At 33.2% G+C, this 17,438-nt stretch overlaps 1 pseudogene across 1 annotated transcript in view; it reads left to right on the top strand.

Annotated features, from left to right (window-relative positions):
• LOC118187170 (G protein-coupled receptor dmsr-1-like) overlaps positions 1-11,223 on the top strand; it is a 282,217-nt pseudogene extending 270,994 nt beyond the window's left edge. The window contains exon 2 of the transcript XR_015043448.1: positions 8,596-11,223. The product of XR_015043448.1 is annotated as a G protein-coupled receptor dmsr-1-like (transcript). The remainder of the gene's footprint in view (positions 1-8,595) is intronic.
• Positions 11,224-17,438: the final 6,215 nt, after the last annotated feature.

Genomic DNA, 17,438 nt, shown 5'->3' with positions numbered 1-17,438 from the left:
ATAGTACTAGTAAAATATTTTAGAAATTTCAGATTCATTGGGAAAAGGTGCCAAAGAAATTTCATTATCATTTGATATTACGAAGATATAAAATTAAGACATTTCATATTGAGGATTCTTCACCTGAAGTTAACTCTGCAAAACGAATGCAATAAATCTATTTAAAATTCAGAAAAGTTGACACGACTTGAAATTTATTACTGATGATTTATAATCCTAATATCTTCAATTTTGTAAACCAGTACGTGTCGATAATTTCGACTGTAATTATGTAACATATTTTAAAAATAACTAATTTTTCTGTTAACGTTTTAGCACCAGAGATGCTATAGTTTCGATTTTGACTTTTTAGTTGATCCACTTTTGTGCCCGAAACACATTTCGAAAAAAATGATCTTGTCATGAAATATTATCGTCAAGTATTATTTGTAAAGAAGTAATAGAGCGAACAAAAAAAGTGTTGCCAACACTTAAATCGGTAGAACCTTAATGCAGCCCTTAAGGAATTGTATAGCTATGCTGTTTTAAATATTTTGTGAGGTTTCTGTTATATCTCATGTGGCGTATGTCCAAAGAAAGTGATATCTGGCAAGTAAAATTTAAATGACAAAAAAAGACAAAAGTTAATAATAAAAAAGCAAAAAACATTGTGCAACTTATGTTCTAGGTAATTGAATATATTGACACGATGAACGAAAAAAGACGAAAAAATAAATTAATGGCAACATCTATATCAGAAATTCTAAACATACACTGTTTTAAATTTTTGAGATTTTTCTGTTGAATTTCATGTGGCGCAAGTGCGAAGAAATTAAGGTTTAATAATAAAAGTAAAAATACAAATAATTGCGTAGCTCATCTTTGTTAAGAAAATTGAACATTTTTATGATAAACTGAAAAAGCCCCCCCCCCTCCACTCTAAAACAAACAAAAAATATATCGCAGCATTATGTATTCTAAAAATATGCTGCTTTTAATTTTTTTTTTAATTTTTTCTGATGAATTTTATGTGGCGTAAGTGCTAAAAAAGTTATGTTTAATAATAAAATTAGAAAGGAAAAAAAGGCTGCATTAGGAGAAATGAAAAGATTAGTAGAATAGATTAGTATAGATGAACAGATTAGTAATAATTAATCTAAGAATAGATTAATAATCTACGAGCTCCGAGAGCATTCTGATACTACATAACAATCTGATTCCTTTCAAATTTTCTTTTTTTTTTTTCTATTCTCTATCTTTTTTAAAAAATACGATATGTAGAGGCTTTTCCTTAAAACACGAGATTTGTTTGCTTTCTTGTTACTGCATGTTACCATGAATCTACTGGAATCTTAAGCCAATTCTCAAAAGAATCATCTCAGCTTAAACGAAAATATTTCGTGCAAATAAAATCCATATTGGAACCAGAGTCAATTTTCTCTTTGCAAATTGCTATCTGGTAGTATTTGGGAAAATAGAAATGTTATCTGATGTATTTATATTTCATCTGTTGCTTCGCTTGGATACTGAATATGGAATTCCTGTAGTTCAAATTTTTATGTCGTATCATATAATCAGAGTAAGCTCTTATTACACATTACAGTGACTATTCACTCAACTTTTTAGATGACTTTCATTGTAATTACATAAATATTTTACCTAATTGTTTTAAATGTTCCGTTTAATAACCTTTATTTTTCACTGTCTTTTTACACCTTATTTGCCAAGACAATGAAGCCTTTTGTAGTATTGGAAGAGGTATTTAACCTTTTGAGGCCGGGGCTTTGGTAACAGTAAAAGCTACCAAAGAACGGGGAATCTTGAACAGAATGCGTTCCCCCTTTAAAAAATCACCTCCTATTTGCAACAAAGATTCTTGTGTGTTGTTTAATGGACTCTCAGAGGGGTGCATCTCTGTCGCAAAAGGAAAATCTTTGAAAGAGATAATTGGTTAAAACGCTAGGGACGTCAAATTTAACATTTCACCCCACTTTTCAGCCTGGAAAATGGGGGAAAAAGACCCCTTCTTTTCAAAGAGAGGACTCTATGGCCACTATAATGGCCATCCCGTCTTCAAAACGTTAATCCCACTTGCTCTGGAAAGAGCCATTCACACTAGGGCTTATCTGAGCTAACGGAGTCTGTTCCCTATGTCGACTAGCTCCGCTATGCCTGCAGTTCAGATTTTTCAACTTGCTGCCTTATGGGAAAAAACTGGTTTTGGAGATAGGTCGGCTACGTTAGTTGTCTCCGTTAGCTCAGATAAACCCTATTGGGAACGGCCTTGAACAGCTTTCTAAAGGCTAATTAGGTTGTAGGTCGCCGTTTGGATAACCAGCTTTTTAAGTCCACAATCGCAAACATACATTGGTGACCAGATGAAAAGATTTAGTAGGGATCTGTGTGTAGGGTATGACTTTAAAACCTATTTCTTGTTGCACCTTTTTTTTCCAGTAAATTAACGGTATAATTTGACATGCCGTTGCTTGCTTTGTCTTGATGCAATTCTGCTGATTGAGGCCACTGTGTGTAAACAGAAGTTGTTTCATATTTGAAAATTGGATTAAAAATATGTCTTTGATAATATGGGGAGTTGATCTTAAATTTTTTCTCCACTCTCCTTACTTTTAATTTGCCGTTATATGGAAAACCAGCAACAATCACTGCAATCATTTAAGTAAATCCAAGATTCGTCTATTCTGACAACACTTTTCCATTTTCATCCATATAAATGTTTCTTATAAAGAATTCGGCAGCACGTTCTGCATTCGACGATATATCGTTGAGAAAGCCGATGCACATTTGATTTTTCTGCCTTTTTAAGATTCAAATTAGCATTAATTACTTTATATGCAATTGACACTGGGCATTTTAATGATTTTGCATATGTCCTTTGAACTTTTTGATTTTCTTTTAACATTAAAGTTTTTACTTTTGCAACATTCGAAACATCCCTTTTTACTTCGTACAACGAAGTAAAAAGGAAGTATTGTAATGGCGAAAAGTTTCAGGCAGCATATTTCAACGAAAATATCCCATTTCGACCTATTTCAAATGCAATTTAACGATGTATTTCCGTGATATCTGTATGTAAGGACAGAATAAAACAATCTTTTCCTCCAAAAAAATTATAAAACTTCTTTAAAATGATTCTGAAGAGAATTTTTCGTGGCGTCTGTAGGAACGTACGTACGTACGTATCTCGCATAACTCAAAAACGAGTAACCTCAGAAAGTTGAAATTTTGTATATAGGACTGCTATAACATGTTGAAGTGCACCTCATATTTTGGTTGCAATCCGTCGCACCAAACGTATATAAATATATATATATATATATATATATCCACTCTGTTACCCGGCTCCGTGATCTCAGTTTCTTTACTCTTATATGTTTGTAAATTGTACATTTTTTGCTTTAAAAATGACTGAATTATGTTGTTCTTATCTTCCGGCTAAGGTTTTTATGCCGTTAGTAAATCTGTATGCAATATTTTTAGAATTATCAAAAATTTTAAAATTGTTTAAGTGCCGCTAAGCCTAATAATGTTTTTGATGGCGGCCATTGCTCTTGTTTACATTTGAAACAGCAGGATAGCGGATTTGTTGCCAATCTAGAGAAACTTAGCTTCGCAACAACAAAGATAACGCCTTCATTTATTATTTAAATCATGCTTAATCCTTTCTGGAATTTTTTCGAGGAAATAAGCGTTTAAGATTTACTTTGTATTTTTTAATACAGATATTTTGAGTTTTTATGTATTTTTGCCTTGTCGCGAAGTGAAAACTGAATTAATTGAATGAGAAATACTCAATCGTCTGTGAAAAACTGTTCCTTTTTTGTTTTGTTTGCTTAATTTTATTTATACATCGTTCTAGCTTTATTATAGTATTTGAATAGAACATGTGGCAACGATTAGATAATTCTTTAAATGATATAAATTTTGTGCATTGTGAGTTATAATATGAACGAAATAGTATAATACTGTTAAATGAACCTAGCGCCAGAGTGTCGCTATGGTAAACAAAGTGAATTTTAAACAATGCATTTATTCTATTGTTGTTTATGCGCTGTCGGCGAAGTAGGTTGAATTCAATCTAATAAGTTTAAATGAAATGCAAGAAAAAATGCGTATAATTTAATATTCCGTACAAGGAAGTCATGTGGTGTGCACATCAGATTTTTTTTTTTTCCTTGGGAAAACATTTAAAACAATTTTTCCACTTCAAGCTAAATTTTGACTTTTCTTTCTTTGTTGTTGACAACATTACCAATGGCAGTTTTAGATATCGAAAAACCACGGCTTCCAGAAGGTTTTTTAATAACTAGCTGCAAGTAATTTTTTTCGAAAAGAACACGAACACAACCTTCCAACCGCTGCTTCTTTAAAAGCGATATTTTGCATGAAAGCAACAACTTTCAAGTAGCAGACGGTAATTTATACTTTCAAAAATATAGTTGCGGTTAGAAAACATTCCAAGGAGTTGAATTTTTTTTTCCAGCAAAGCAAAATCGCCGAAAAATGTGAGAACAGCTTCTGTATGACGTGCATGAAACTGAAGTAGGTATTTAATTATCTTATTCAATTTAAAATGCATGTTTCTGAGCACAGGAATCTGTAACGTGCGTTCAAAAACTAACTAAACAACCCTATTTAGTTCATTTAATGCGATTCCTTCGATAAAAGAGCATTTGTCCAACATATATATCTAATATGTGTGTTATCTTGGATTTATTTGTAACTTTATAGTTTTTACGATTAATCTTTCTTTTCCTTAGTGTTTTGATTTTCATATGATGTTATTTACAAGAATTGCGTTTTACTGTCCAAATTATTCTTACTCCTTTTCAAAAAGTTATTTTATTAAAGAACTTCCTCTAGTTTCATGACGCTTTTCAGAACTAAGTACATTACGTCATAGCTTATAATTAAAGTAATTTTTTCATAAATTTTTCCTTCATCTTAGAAAATAATTATTGAGCTAATTTCATATGCTGGAAACACTGAGGCGTCACAGGTTTACAAATGTATTTCCTTTATTTTTATTAGTGCTCCTTATCGCCAAAGGAAATGCTTTATTTTCGTTTTCATTTGTTCCTTTTCACATTAATATAAAGAAATTAGCATTTGTTTTGTACTACATACTATAACAGAAGAAGATAACACACAGCTTCAATTCCAAAGGAATTTTTTTTTCTCTTTGTAGTTAGTTATTTTTTTTCATTTAAAGAATACTAGCATTTTATGTAATAATTTTACAATATTCTGAATAGGAGTAAAGAATCCTAAGATTCAGGATAGTTTGTTTTTAACGTGAAAAGAAACATTTTATAAGGTATTTTATCCCTACTTTCTGTCTGCCTTCGTAGTGTAACGGTAGCACACTCAGCGCATATTCGAGAGGTCCAGGTTCGAATCCTGGAGAGCGCATTGCTCATTTTTCATTTACTCTTGCTTCAAAAAATTCCAATGACTCTACAGTGGCGCCCGAAATAAGAGCTGGTGGATGATGGTTCTTCACCACCAGGATTTGGCGTTTGGGTCCTCTAAACACTAGTAGCCATTTAAAAGGGGGAGTTTATAAGGTATTTTCTCCCTATTTTCTGCATTCCTTCGAGGCGTAGTGGCAGCACACTCCGCGCTTATTCGAGAGCTCGAGGTTCAAGTCCCGGCTAGGGCATTGCTCATTTTTCACGGCCCCAGCATTCAAAAAAAAAAAAAAAAATCATTTGCCTCTACAATTTAATGAAACTAAAATTTTAATTTTATCAAAATAAAAGGAATATTAACATACATATAAGAAATGATTGAAAAAATCATTTTTAAGAATGATTAAGAAAGCTACTAAAACAGCAAAGCAAAATCACAAAATGCAATCACATTATTAGATATCCATAAGGCTAGTTGGTACCCCGTCAAAATAACCCAAGACAAAATAGCCCCGCAAAATTGCCCACTATCAAACAGGCCATAGCAGAAAAATCTAAATCAAAGGCTTCTGAAATGGGTCTCGCGAGCAGATTTTAATTTTTTTTACTACCTGAATATATACAGGGGATAAACAGTGCCATGGCGTATGTATAAATCAGTTATTACTTTCTGCAGGCAAAAGCATTATAAAAATATACACGTTCAATTCTCATGTTGTACACCTCCTTACATATGCTGCTTTATTAGAAATGTTTTACAGCCATATGTCAACTAAGCTGCTGTAGCGATAATTTCCACATACAGGTTGCCGCGTTATACAAACGTTTGGTATTCCCTGGCCTACATTCTAAATTACAATTGTTATACAATTTACAGAAACATTGTTTACGCGAAGAAAAGGTGTATAAGTATCGCAATAATCATAAAATAGGAATGCCAATAAACATTGCATTTTATTATTTTTACTGATATTGCATGCCGTGTTTTTATTTTAAAATATACATAAAGTATAGAAAATACACTTTGTCACAAAAAAATGTATGCACCAAGAAGGAAACGAACTACTATCACGAAACATGTATGTAGTATATGAAGAGATAAACAAATGATTCGTTTTATTAAGAAGTTATGGCATGAAAAAGTTTACAAATCGATAAGCAATATAGCGACCTCTGGCAGCTACACAAGTCGAAACATGGCGTAGTATCATATCAGTTGGATCACTTATGACCCCCTGCAGAAGATAATGCCATAATCTTTGCAACAGAGCAGTTAATTCACCGTAAATCCGGGACGGTTGCAGTTGCTTTCTAAGCAGGTCCCAAATGTGCTCTGTTGCCAAGAAATCTCGTGACCTGGCAGGCAATGGGAGTACATCATATCCTTGAAAGTATTCTTGGGAGAATCGCGCAGTATGTAGACGAGCATTGTCTTGCCGATAAATGGCACTTGGATGACTTAATAGCATACACAGTGCCACCGGGATTAAAATGTCGTCCATGTAACTGCGAGCCGTCATAGCGCCTTGAAAAAACGAACATAGGCGATCGTGTATCGGATCGAACCGCTGGTCTGGCCGCCCTTACAGGCGCGTACATGAGTCATCAGTACTGAGACTGGATCAGGATTCATCGCTGAAAATCACATGTCTCCAGCCGGTCACACTGCAGCTTACCCGAGTTCGGCAGAAATACAGTCGACACTGACTATGATACGGGATCAGTGGTAAAAGTCTTAAAGAACGTCGACAGCATATGCCTGCGTCGGCCAGTCGTCTTTGAATGGTTTTCCTTTATACCACTGGATGCTTAGAAGGTGGTAATTGGAGTGGAATTGATTCTAGCGACATTGTTGGTACGGTAGTGGCCGCTCTTATGTCTGCGTGATCCTCGCGCTCATTTGCGTTCCCTGAGCTTCTACGACGGTAGATTATCCTTTCCGTAATCCATAGTCGCCAAAACGGAGCAACTACCACATCACTTCTTCATCAAAAAAGAATATGTTTCGTAAGAGACATTTTTCAATCTTGAAAATCCCTGCGCTATACCAAGGCATTTTAGTTCTTACCTATAGACTTCAACCAACTTTTTCAATGCCACTGCAGTAACGTAGATTAAGACAGTATACAGGAGAAAAAAATCATTATTTCTTGAACACATCATGTTTTTCTTCCCATAGCTTCAAGTAAATAAGTTTTAAAGTTGTATGCATATATCAGACATTGGTCACTGTGTGGTTATGGAATGGCAATATAATTTCCGTAATTCATCTGCAGAACGTCCTCTGATCATTCGCACAGCATCATCTTTGAATTAGCACCTCCACAGAAATGCTGAACCATGATTACGTTTTTGAGTACCACAGCGCATGCTATATCACTTGAAGTGTTTATTGCCTGTTCTGTTCCGTTTAATACACGATACAGCAATAAAACTGCTTTGTTTTAAACTCAATAGAACATTAAAAACTATTTTAGATCCACCGCATAAAAATGTACTTGATTTTTACGCTTGCTGTGTGACCAAATAACTAGAGGACATAACAGTCTAACTAAACTCATCAATTTATGACTTCCCCAGAATTCATAAAATGGTTGTTAATGGTTGTTACCTGTATTGGTATAAAACAAACTGAAAAATCTGAGCGATTGTTTATGAAGTCTGCAACAGTTTCTATCTTAAACAACGATTTTTCGTAATACCTACAAGAACTAAATTTCACCTTTAAATCCTATGAAGAATGTAGAAATATTTTTCTACAAAATGATCACGTATTTTGGGCCGAAGCAAAAGTTTTATCGCAATCCTACAAAGCTATTTAATATAATGTGTAAAAATTATTTTTACAATTTTTTTTATTTTTAATTTCACACGTAAATAAATTTTTCGAAATAATAATTCAAAGAATTTAATAAATCATTTACACACATTCACTTTAAAATTATAAGAAAGGTTTCAGAAGTAATATGTATCTTAATTGAGATAACTGAATAATTCAGTGAAATAATATAATCATATATTTTCCAAACAAATTCAAGAAGTGTTATCACTAGTAAATCAGATACATTTACCGTTGTTGAAATTTTTCTTATTAAATACTTAATCAAAACTTTTTCGCAAATCTAGCAATAAAATAGATAAAATTTTGCCAAATCTGTCTGACCAACCTTTCTCTGTTTCATTTCAGATGCTGTGCCAGTAATGAATGCTCTTTGAAAGATTCGGAAGTAAATAGATTTCTCCTGAAAAGAAGCCATGAATCATAGTTTGGAGTCTCCAGAGAGTTCTGAAGAGTTCCTTACTCCTTGGGCTCAAGGGATATTTCTCTCCATTGACACAGACCCTTATTCATTAGAAAACTCTTCCCTGGCAACAGAGATTCCGCAACTTCAATTTCGGCCATATTACGGAAACCAACTAGAAATCTACAGAAAATGTTATTCTCCCATTACACGGCTACATAAGTTTAACTGTCTGCTCGTTTGGCATAACGGTGAATGTAATGAACATAATTGTCCTTACAAAGAAGAACATGATCCCGCCAACCAAAGCTACTCTCACTGGACTGGCGGTAGCTGATATGATGGTGATGTTCTCCTACGTCCCTTTCAGCTTCCACAATTATTTGAGAACGAGTTTATAAGAAGAGGATAAATTTTCTTTTGCTTGGGCTGTATTCACTCTCTTTCACGCACATTTTACTGTGATAAATCACACTATATCTATATGGTTGACAGTTACTTTACATGGAGATTCATGGCAGTATGTTATCCAGCGCGCACTATGAGATAGAGAGGTTTTGTGAGGGCACGTATGGCAATAGCATCTACCTATACTGCATGTACAGTCCTCTGCATTCCCGTATACTTGACCTTTACTGTGGCATCTTATTCGGACAACAATGACAATACTCTTTATACAGTAGATTTCAGTGAGATAGCAAGGCGACATAATGGACTTCTAGCTAAAATCAATTTTTGGATGTTTAGTGTGATTACAAAGCTAGTGCCATGCGTCGCTCTTACAGGATTGAGTCTTGGACTCATCAGAGTTCTTTATGAAGCAAACGACAGTAGGCAGAGGCTGAAGGTAAGGTCTGAATGTGACAAAAGTCATGACAATACCACAGAAGTGCTGTTAGCTGTGCTTTTTCTATTCCTTGTCACAGAATTCCCATCTGGGATGCTCGCCCTTTTAAGTGGTGCTTTGGGTGATGAATTTGTCAATAATGTATACTTGAATTTTGGAGACACAATGGACATTTTAGCTCTAGTGAATAGTTCAGTCAACTTTATTATTTATTGTTCAATGAGTCGTCAATTTAAAGACACTTGTTCCTAACACGGTGGAATAAAGGTAACTGGGCTGCTAAAATACCGCCTGCCGAGCGAACGCAAACTTTGGGAACATCTGCGTATGAGTTCTGAATGAACATTGAAAGAATGAACATTGAAATAAAAATTAATATAAATGCTATTCTCCCGCAATGTACATATTCCTTCTGTTTATATGCTTGATAGCAATAGTCAAAAAAGCATATCTTTTCTCTGTAGGTAATTATGAATGTAAAAGAATTTCGCTTTGTTAATCTGAAAATTAAAATATAATTGATCCATCACATCTAAGTTTAAAAGGGTTACTTTTCCACTAATAGTCCAAAAGTATTTTCGTACACCGACCAAGGAAACTTAAAATTAAAAATGAAATATTTTACGATATTACACTAACCGACAAATTATACTAAAAGCAAACTTGGAAAATACCTCAGTGCCTTTAATTATACCGGCACATCTAGAATTTATACTTTGTTTAATACTTTAGAAAACTGTTTAGCTTTGTTTTGTCTTTGAAGTATTGTTTTACGTCATGTGCTAAAAAGGCATTTAAGGATTAATGAAAAATAAGCAACCAGAGTTTTACTTCTTAAGCATGATAAACAAAAGTGAAAAAAGGAAATAAATTTCTTATAACTCTAATTGTTTTCTGTGATTTTATGTAAATATTTTGCGATTTTGAAGAATCGTGATTTAAACCAACTCAGATTGTTAATATCTGCAATAAAATCAAACGCCTCCTATTCGAATTTTCTGTAATAGAAAAATAATTGATTAAAGATGCTATTGAATGTTTCACTACAGGAAGTAATTTTTGTATTTATAAAAGGAAAGATAACATAGCATGGGAAGTTATTTTCATTTCTTTTGTATATGAAAGTTTATTCTGAGAATCATATATTAAAAGCAGAGTGTTAACTAAAACTCTAGTCTCAAAAATTACTTTTATTCTTACATTTTTAACTAAATACAATTTGCTGGATAACAGTGAATAAAATGCTTTTAGCCCAAGGTGCGTTATCCCAGAAGGGCTATTAATTTCATTTTGGCATTTTGTGTTGAAACCATCGAATGCCCGTTTCCCTTTTTAATTTGTTGCCACCAAATATTATCACCCTGTGTTATATTTAAAGAAATTAAATAATGAAGAATCTGCGTAAATTTATATATATTTCTCGCATTGTGATAAAACAACGATACCTGGCTCCATCAAATTTTTAATAATGTAATCCTCCACCGAATATTGGCATCTGGAAGCCCTTATTTTGAATTTTGAATTTCTTTTATTATCTATTTCATATTTTTTTTAAAAATTAAAGAATTTTTGATTAACAAGCTTAACAATTTCAAAGCGAGCAATGTCAACACTGTAAGGAAACAAAACATTTTGATCTCCAGCGCGCGAGACTGTATATCGGAAATTCTAAAGATATGCTCTTTTTAAATTATTTTGCAATATTGCTGTTGAACTGAATTTTATGTTTAAGTGCGAGGAACATGATATTTAATAAATAAAGGTAACACACAAAACGTTAAAAGAGACCCCTTTGAGCGTAATAAAATCTAAAATTTTTTTAATTTCTTAAAAGTACGTAATGCACATTTGAATATCTTAAAATAAAATCCCTATGCATTTCCTTTCTAGAAATCATTTTGTCTCTTATATTTATTTTTATTTGCCTTTTTGTAATTTTAATACAACTTCAGTGTAATTATGTTCGTGTTGATTATATTAGTACAACAAATATTTCATTGCTAATCAAACATAATGTGAAAATCTTAAATTAATTTTTACCCAGTATTTCCACTGTTGATCTCGGTTATCTCATCAAGCTGGGTAATTATTTTAGATGGTGATATAAGGCTCCTTACGAAAACTAAAGTTTTGTTCCGAATGTCATTAAAGTGATTCCCATTTTCTACCTACAGTTCGCGGACGTTTTTATGGATGTTAAATATAATTTTCATTCTAATCCTTTTCAGAGTTTAAGGAAAATAAACGCTTAACTTTTCATTTATTAAAAGGAATTTAAGTGAACATCTTGCACAAAACAAAGGCTTTAAACTAGGTAGCGCATACCACAATTACTTTATGCTCTAGAGAATACTTTTTCGCAAAACTTTCAAATGTTTCTGCAGTTTTCAGATGATTCATAAACTGTTTTAACGCACTTTAGCTTTTGTCTCTGATTTTGCATAAAAATATTTCTCAGTGTGTCTATTTCTTATAGTAAATTTATATGTGATTCAGCTTTATAATGTATGGAGACCTTGTCCGATTTGCCGTATTGGTCCAAATATAACTCGGCCTCACTGTAAGATTTTCTTAAATTGTTTTACAAAGCAAAAACCAGCTTCTACACGTGTTTTCAATCCAATTTCACCTACGTTAGACGCTATTCACATACATTTATAATTCATCTGAGAGTTTGCAACGCAGGTTTTACTGATTTTACGTGAAAATCAGTAAAATATAGTGAAAAGATTTCACAGAGAAGAACGAAATTCTGAACCGACCATTTTACTGAGTTTGCAGAAACTTATCTCTCGCCTGATAAAATATTGTGAGAGACTTCATAGCTTACATAATTTAGTATATTGTAACCGTTATTTATCTTGAACTTATACAATATTCAGTCGAATTATTCAAATATAAAGCAAAGCCTGAAAATTAAACTTCAGTTAAAGCCGTTTTATGTTACGTGTTAAGCTGCAAAATGTTGAGTCATGAATTGATCTAAAATTGTAGCTAATGCATGCAAATGGAAATTCCAAATAAAAGAACTGTCAAATTAATAAATGTTGAGCTAATACTTTGTATTAAAATAATAAATGAAATTCTTAGATTTCATTACCGAACGCATCTGCTGTTACGGATGCGTTCGGTGCCTGGCTAATTCTTCTTCAATTAACGCCCATTATATATGGATAAACAGGACTTCCAGGTCATTAAAGAGCCTTTTAAATCGATGAGCTATCAGAAGCCAGAAATCGTCTCAGTTTTAATACATATAGAAGTAAATTTTAAAACTTAATTCGGATGATAATATCTATCAACAATGAATAAACTAATTGGATTTGTTCCTTGTATTATTAAACTAGTATATTTTATTACTTATAATATGCTTTTAAAATGGTAATTAGACAAGAAGATCAATATTATAAGGATATACAAATTTGAAATTAGACAAAATAAACCTTAATGCGTTTTCCTAATATTTAGTCAAACCCTCTATCGGTTTTTAAAGAAAGAAGTAAATAGAAATCTTCTTCAAAGAGTAATTTTTTTTTTTTAAATTAGTGTTCCTGCTCTAGTATTTGCCTTTCTCTGTTTGGCTAGAAGTCGATATTTTGTTCGTAAACGTAACTCCAACTGTTGGTGATTTGTGCCCAGGTTTGCGTAAGTTAATTGTCAAAATTTGCATTGTAAATTAATATACTCTTAGTTTTAGTTATTTTTACCTACATATATGTATAGCTGTTTTATGATGGCCCACTCAATCACGCGGAGCGCATACAGAGAGTGTTTTAATAACTAAAAATGTTTTATACATGTACATTAAGTAAATATTAACAAAAATATTAGCTACAACAGCTCATCTTCCTGTATGGAGTGCAGTAACAATTGTTACTGCATTTTAGGAAAGAAATAATAATGTTACGTCTTTCTCTGACACCAGTTGTTACGTTATTTCCTTCTTTCACGTTCGTGCGGTGTTTGTAGAATTGGAGTGAATAACCACGATACTTGATGAAGTATCGAAACACACTTTATTCAGCCAATATTAATGAGGACAGCTCCAATAACACTTTTTACAGTCGTCGAAGATCTACTATAAACACGCTGGAACAATCAGCGACACAGCCTTTACACTGTCAGGCAATAACGGTGGAGACAACTTCATTGCAAAGCACCAGAGCACAGCTTCCGACTCTTCGGTTCAGTCAATCCCGGAGCTCAACACGCTCTCTCGGCGATGTACTAACCGCGATACACTAAGAGACTCCTTCGGTGCACTCGATGACCCACTCAGCACTCGCTGCCCGGCTGTCAACTCGATCACCTCCGCACAGCTCGCTAGATGAGGCACACTCGATACTAACTAACTCTCCGCGTACCAGCAGGATTTATATAGCTTTTGGCTGGTGTTCGAGAACATTCTGGGCTAAACCGGTAAGAATTAGTTCCAGAAGGTTCTCCATCCATCCATAGCATAGCGCCAATTTTGTCTCCAAATGAGAGATTTCTCGCCAAATGTGGCAACCCTGCCTTCCTTTGCTATTTTATGGGAACCCTAAACCTGCTTTACGGGAAAGCTATCTCACCGCGCCTGCACATTTCGTAACAGTAATGAAACTTATAAGTGAAGAATAATTTTAATGAACCTACTAGTTACTGCACTGGTGTAACTCACTCGGCAAGATCAACATGTTCGTTGCTTTAAAAGCTTTGGATTCATATCCTAAAAGTAGCACAGGGTTTCACAAGTGGAAAAAAATATCTTCAGAAGAAATACAGAAGATTTGGTTGAACTCCTACCAGTCAATAGTTCTGTTACTAGCTACACGTTTGAACTCTATCAGCATCATCTTTATCACAAGGGCACAGCCCCGGTCTTCTTAGCCAGCACAAACTGACCATATGATGAAAAACTGAAACTTGCCAGTGTAACAACAAACGCAGAGCCAGCGGTCTGGCCGTGCTCTTCATATAAAAGAAAGAAACATATAAAGGGCAAATCCAGGGCCGAATTTCAATTCTATCTTTGTTCGTATTTTATAATCTTCATTATTGGCTCTGCAATATCTCTCAAATTTGAATAGTTCTTTTTAACATCTTCCTTAAAATATTTTCTGTATTTCTCTCTTGCTCTCCGGGTAAGCGTACATCGACGAAATGCCTGGCGACCCCAAACTTATCGCATATTGAGTATTTATCATTATTCTATAGATGGAACCTATTAAAAAAAAGCCGGAAATGCCCATAATTAGTCAGTATTTGACTTATATCAATATTATTTAAAATACATCCATCTTCTTATTTAATTTAATAATTTTCATTAAATCTTGTATTTTATATTGGATGACTCCCAGCAAATATTCCATTCTGTATAAATTCAGTTTTCTATTTCAGTAATGAACGTTTTTCTTAAATCTTGGATATCAAAATTATCCGTCTCATCCCCAATTGCCGCCATTTTAGTGAGGGTATCGGCCCTCTCGTTTCTGACAATTCCATTGTGTGCTTTCACCCACTGTAATCTAACAATATGTTTTCCTTCAGCCTTTTTAAACTTTAAAGTCTTTTATTTTCTTAATCAATCGATTTTTATTATCTGGTTCGGAGAGTGCTTGTAACGCATAGAGAGAATTCTTTGAACTCTATATAATTCTACATATATCAGCGATTCACAACCGGTAGTACCACTGATGGTACGCAAGAGAACAATAGGAACAATAGGAATAGTTACGCAAAGAAACAATGTATTTTTATCTATTAAATTCAAAAATTAAATACCCCAACATCCTGTCTAAGTTTTTTCTCTAACACTTGTAAATTTATGCGATGTGAGCTTTGTTCAAAATCAATAGCCGCTCACAGACTTCAGTAAAATAAACGATTTTTATTTCCAGAAATATTCTTTTAACCAGAGACATAACAAAATTTGTCATAAATAATTTTTTTAAAATTAGTAATAGAAATGGGTGTTGTACTTAATAGGAAATAAAAGTAGGTTTCTATAAAAAGATAATAGTATCCCAGTTAATTCGTTTATAGTTGATCGATTTATTAGCATGTTTACACATTATGTCCCCACCATTCGGGCTCATATTTCTCTATTTTCAATTATAATGATTTTTTACGTCGGTTTGTGGTTTCTAGCAGCAGGCATCATAGCATCTCGTTGCTTTGTAGTCCTTACGTTTCTACGAGATTTAGGAACATAAACTGTTTTTGAGGAACTGGTAATATATCGTGCATTTAAATATTTATGAAAAAGTAATAAAACAAACCTAGATTTTCAAAATGGAAAAATGTCTAGGATTGACTAAGCCGAAAAGTGGTGATTCACAGGTGATGGAAATAAAACAATCTTACTAGCACTAAGAATATTAAAAAGAAGAAATAAAATTATTTATAGAAAATATAATGAAAGTTATTTATCATTTGTGTTTGCTTAGAATGGTCATGATATGAACCCTCAAACTAAGTGTGTTGTTTGCTGTGAAGTATTATCCAATCAAAATATTGTTGGGAATTTGTACATAGATAGATGATTTTAGTTCATTTATATGTTGTATTTTTCTGTGTAATATAACGCGAAATACCTGAAGAGAGAAGCTATTCCTGAAAAGCAAGAACACGGGAGCAAGCCCATTTAACATTGAGTAAATGTGTATCTTGGTAATTTGGCGAGAAATCGCCAACAATTAGCCGCATTTGGCGACATTTGGATCCTGTCCTTGTAGCACCGTAATAAAAATTGTAATTGAATAAATGTAATTGATCACTATATCAGCTATAACCGTAATTCGACCCTCATATTGCTTTCCAGTAATTTCTAAAGAAAGTAGAAAGTACTAAAAATATCTCAGTGGCCTTTTGAAAGCTATATAAGGCCCGTCAGCGCATTTGCTCTCAGGTGGTTAGTTATTGCTGTTGCGAATTGTTAGTCTAGCCTGAACTGAGATATCTTCGGATTGGCCTTCTCTTTAGATGTTTCTCTTTAGATGCATTTTGCATTGCGTTGTATTTAACATTCTTTGTAATTTGAAGTATAACTACTAATTGTACTCTGTGATACCGTGAACACATGTACGAGAATTTCTGTGGAAAATTTCAGAACTTTGAAGCGTTTCTCTTAATTAAAAAAATTTATTAACCTACTATCGAAATTGTGCTTTCAAACTATTACGAACCCATACGCATGCAACAGTATGAAACATTCGTTTCGTAAGGGATGTTAGAATCCAAAAAATGATGATTTCGGATTTTTGCATTTTCAAATTCTCTACACTTTAACCTTTCTAAAAATACGGTTCTTTAATCTCTATGAAAATTAAAACTGTAAAAACATAGTTTTAATTTGTCATCGATAAATGAGGATTTTTACATTAAAACTCGTTTTTCTCCAAACGTGATTTTTTATAATCGGTGTACCTTTTCTCAGTAACTGCTCTCATTAGCATCTAAAAATATCATTTGTGGCTTATTTAGTAGGTTTTATAATATTTACTGAAATGAGCTTTTTGTGATAAACTTAGAAAAAAAAATTGTGTGAGAAAGTGCCAAATTTTACTATGCCTAACAAAACCTTCTGTAAATTACTCTAAATTTCAAAATGTTTCAAAAGCTAATCAATAATGATATATTTTAATTATACAAAATATTTCAAGCGTGTATCTACAGCAGATTTTGAGATAAGGTACATCAAAAATGGCCAGTTTAACATTGTTGGTATAGGAGTTGCTGATACCCCTCAGACATCTTGAATCTAGGTATGCCTGTTTAACGGATAAATCTGAAGAATAGTTACGAAAAAATTATCAAAGTTCAAAAATAGTAAATATAGGAAAGAAGTAGTAAAATAAAAAATAGTAAATATAGTTAGATAAAGGTTTTGTTACTTAAATGAAAAAGGCTTTGGAAACTAGGTACCTACTATGCCTAAGAATTGCCAAGACTCAGTAGGCT

The sequence above is a fragment of the Stegodyphus dumicola genome, chromosome 10 (assembly GCF_044657685.1).
Source record: "Stegodyphus dumicola isolate Sdum_Otavi_A_Nest chromosome 10, ASM4465768v1".
Classification (NCBI taxonomy): Eukaryota; Metazoa; Arthropoda; class Arachnida; order Araneae; family Eresidae; genus Stegodyphus; species Stegodyphus dumicola.
Note: the sequence above shows the minus strand (reverse complement) of the source record. Positions and strands in the feature narration are given on the sequence as shown.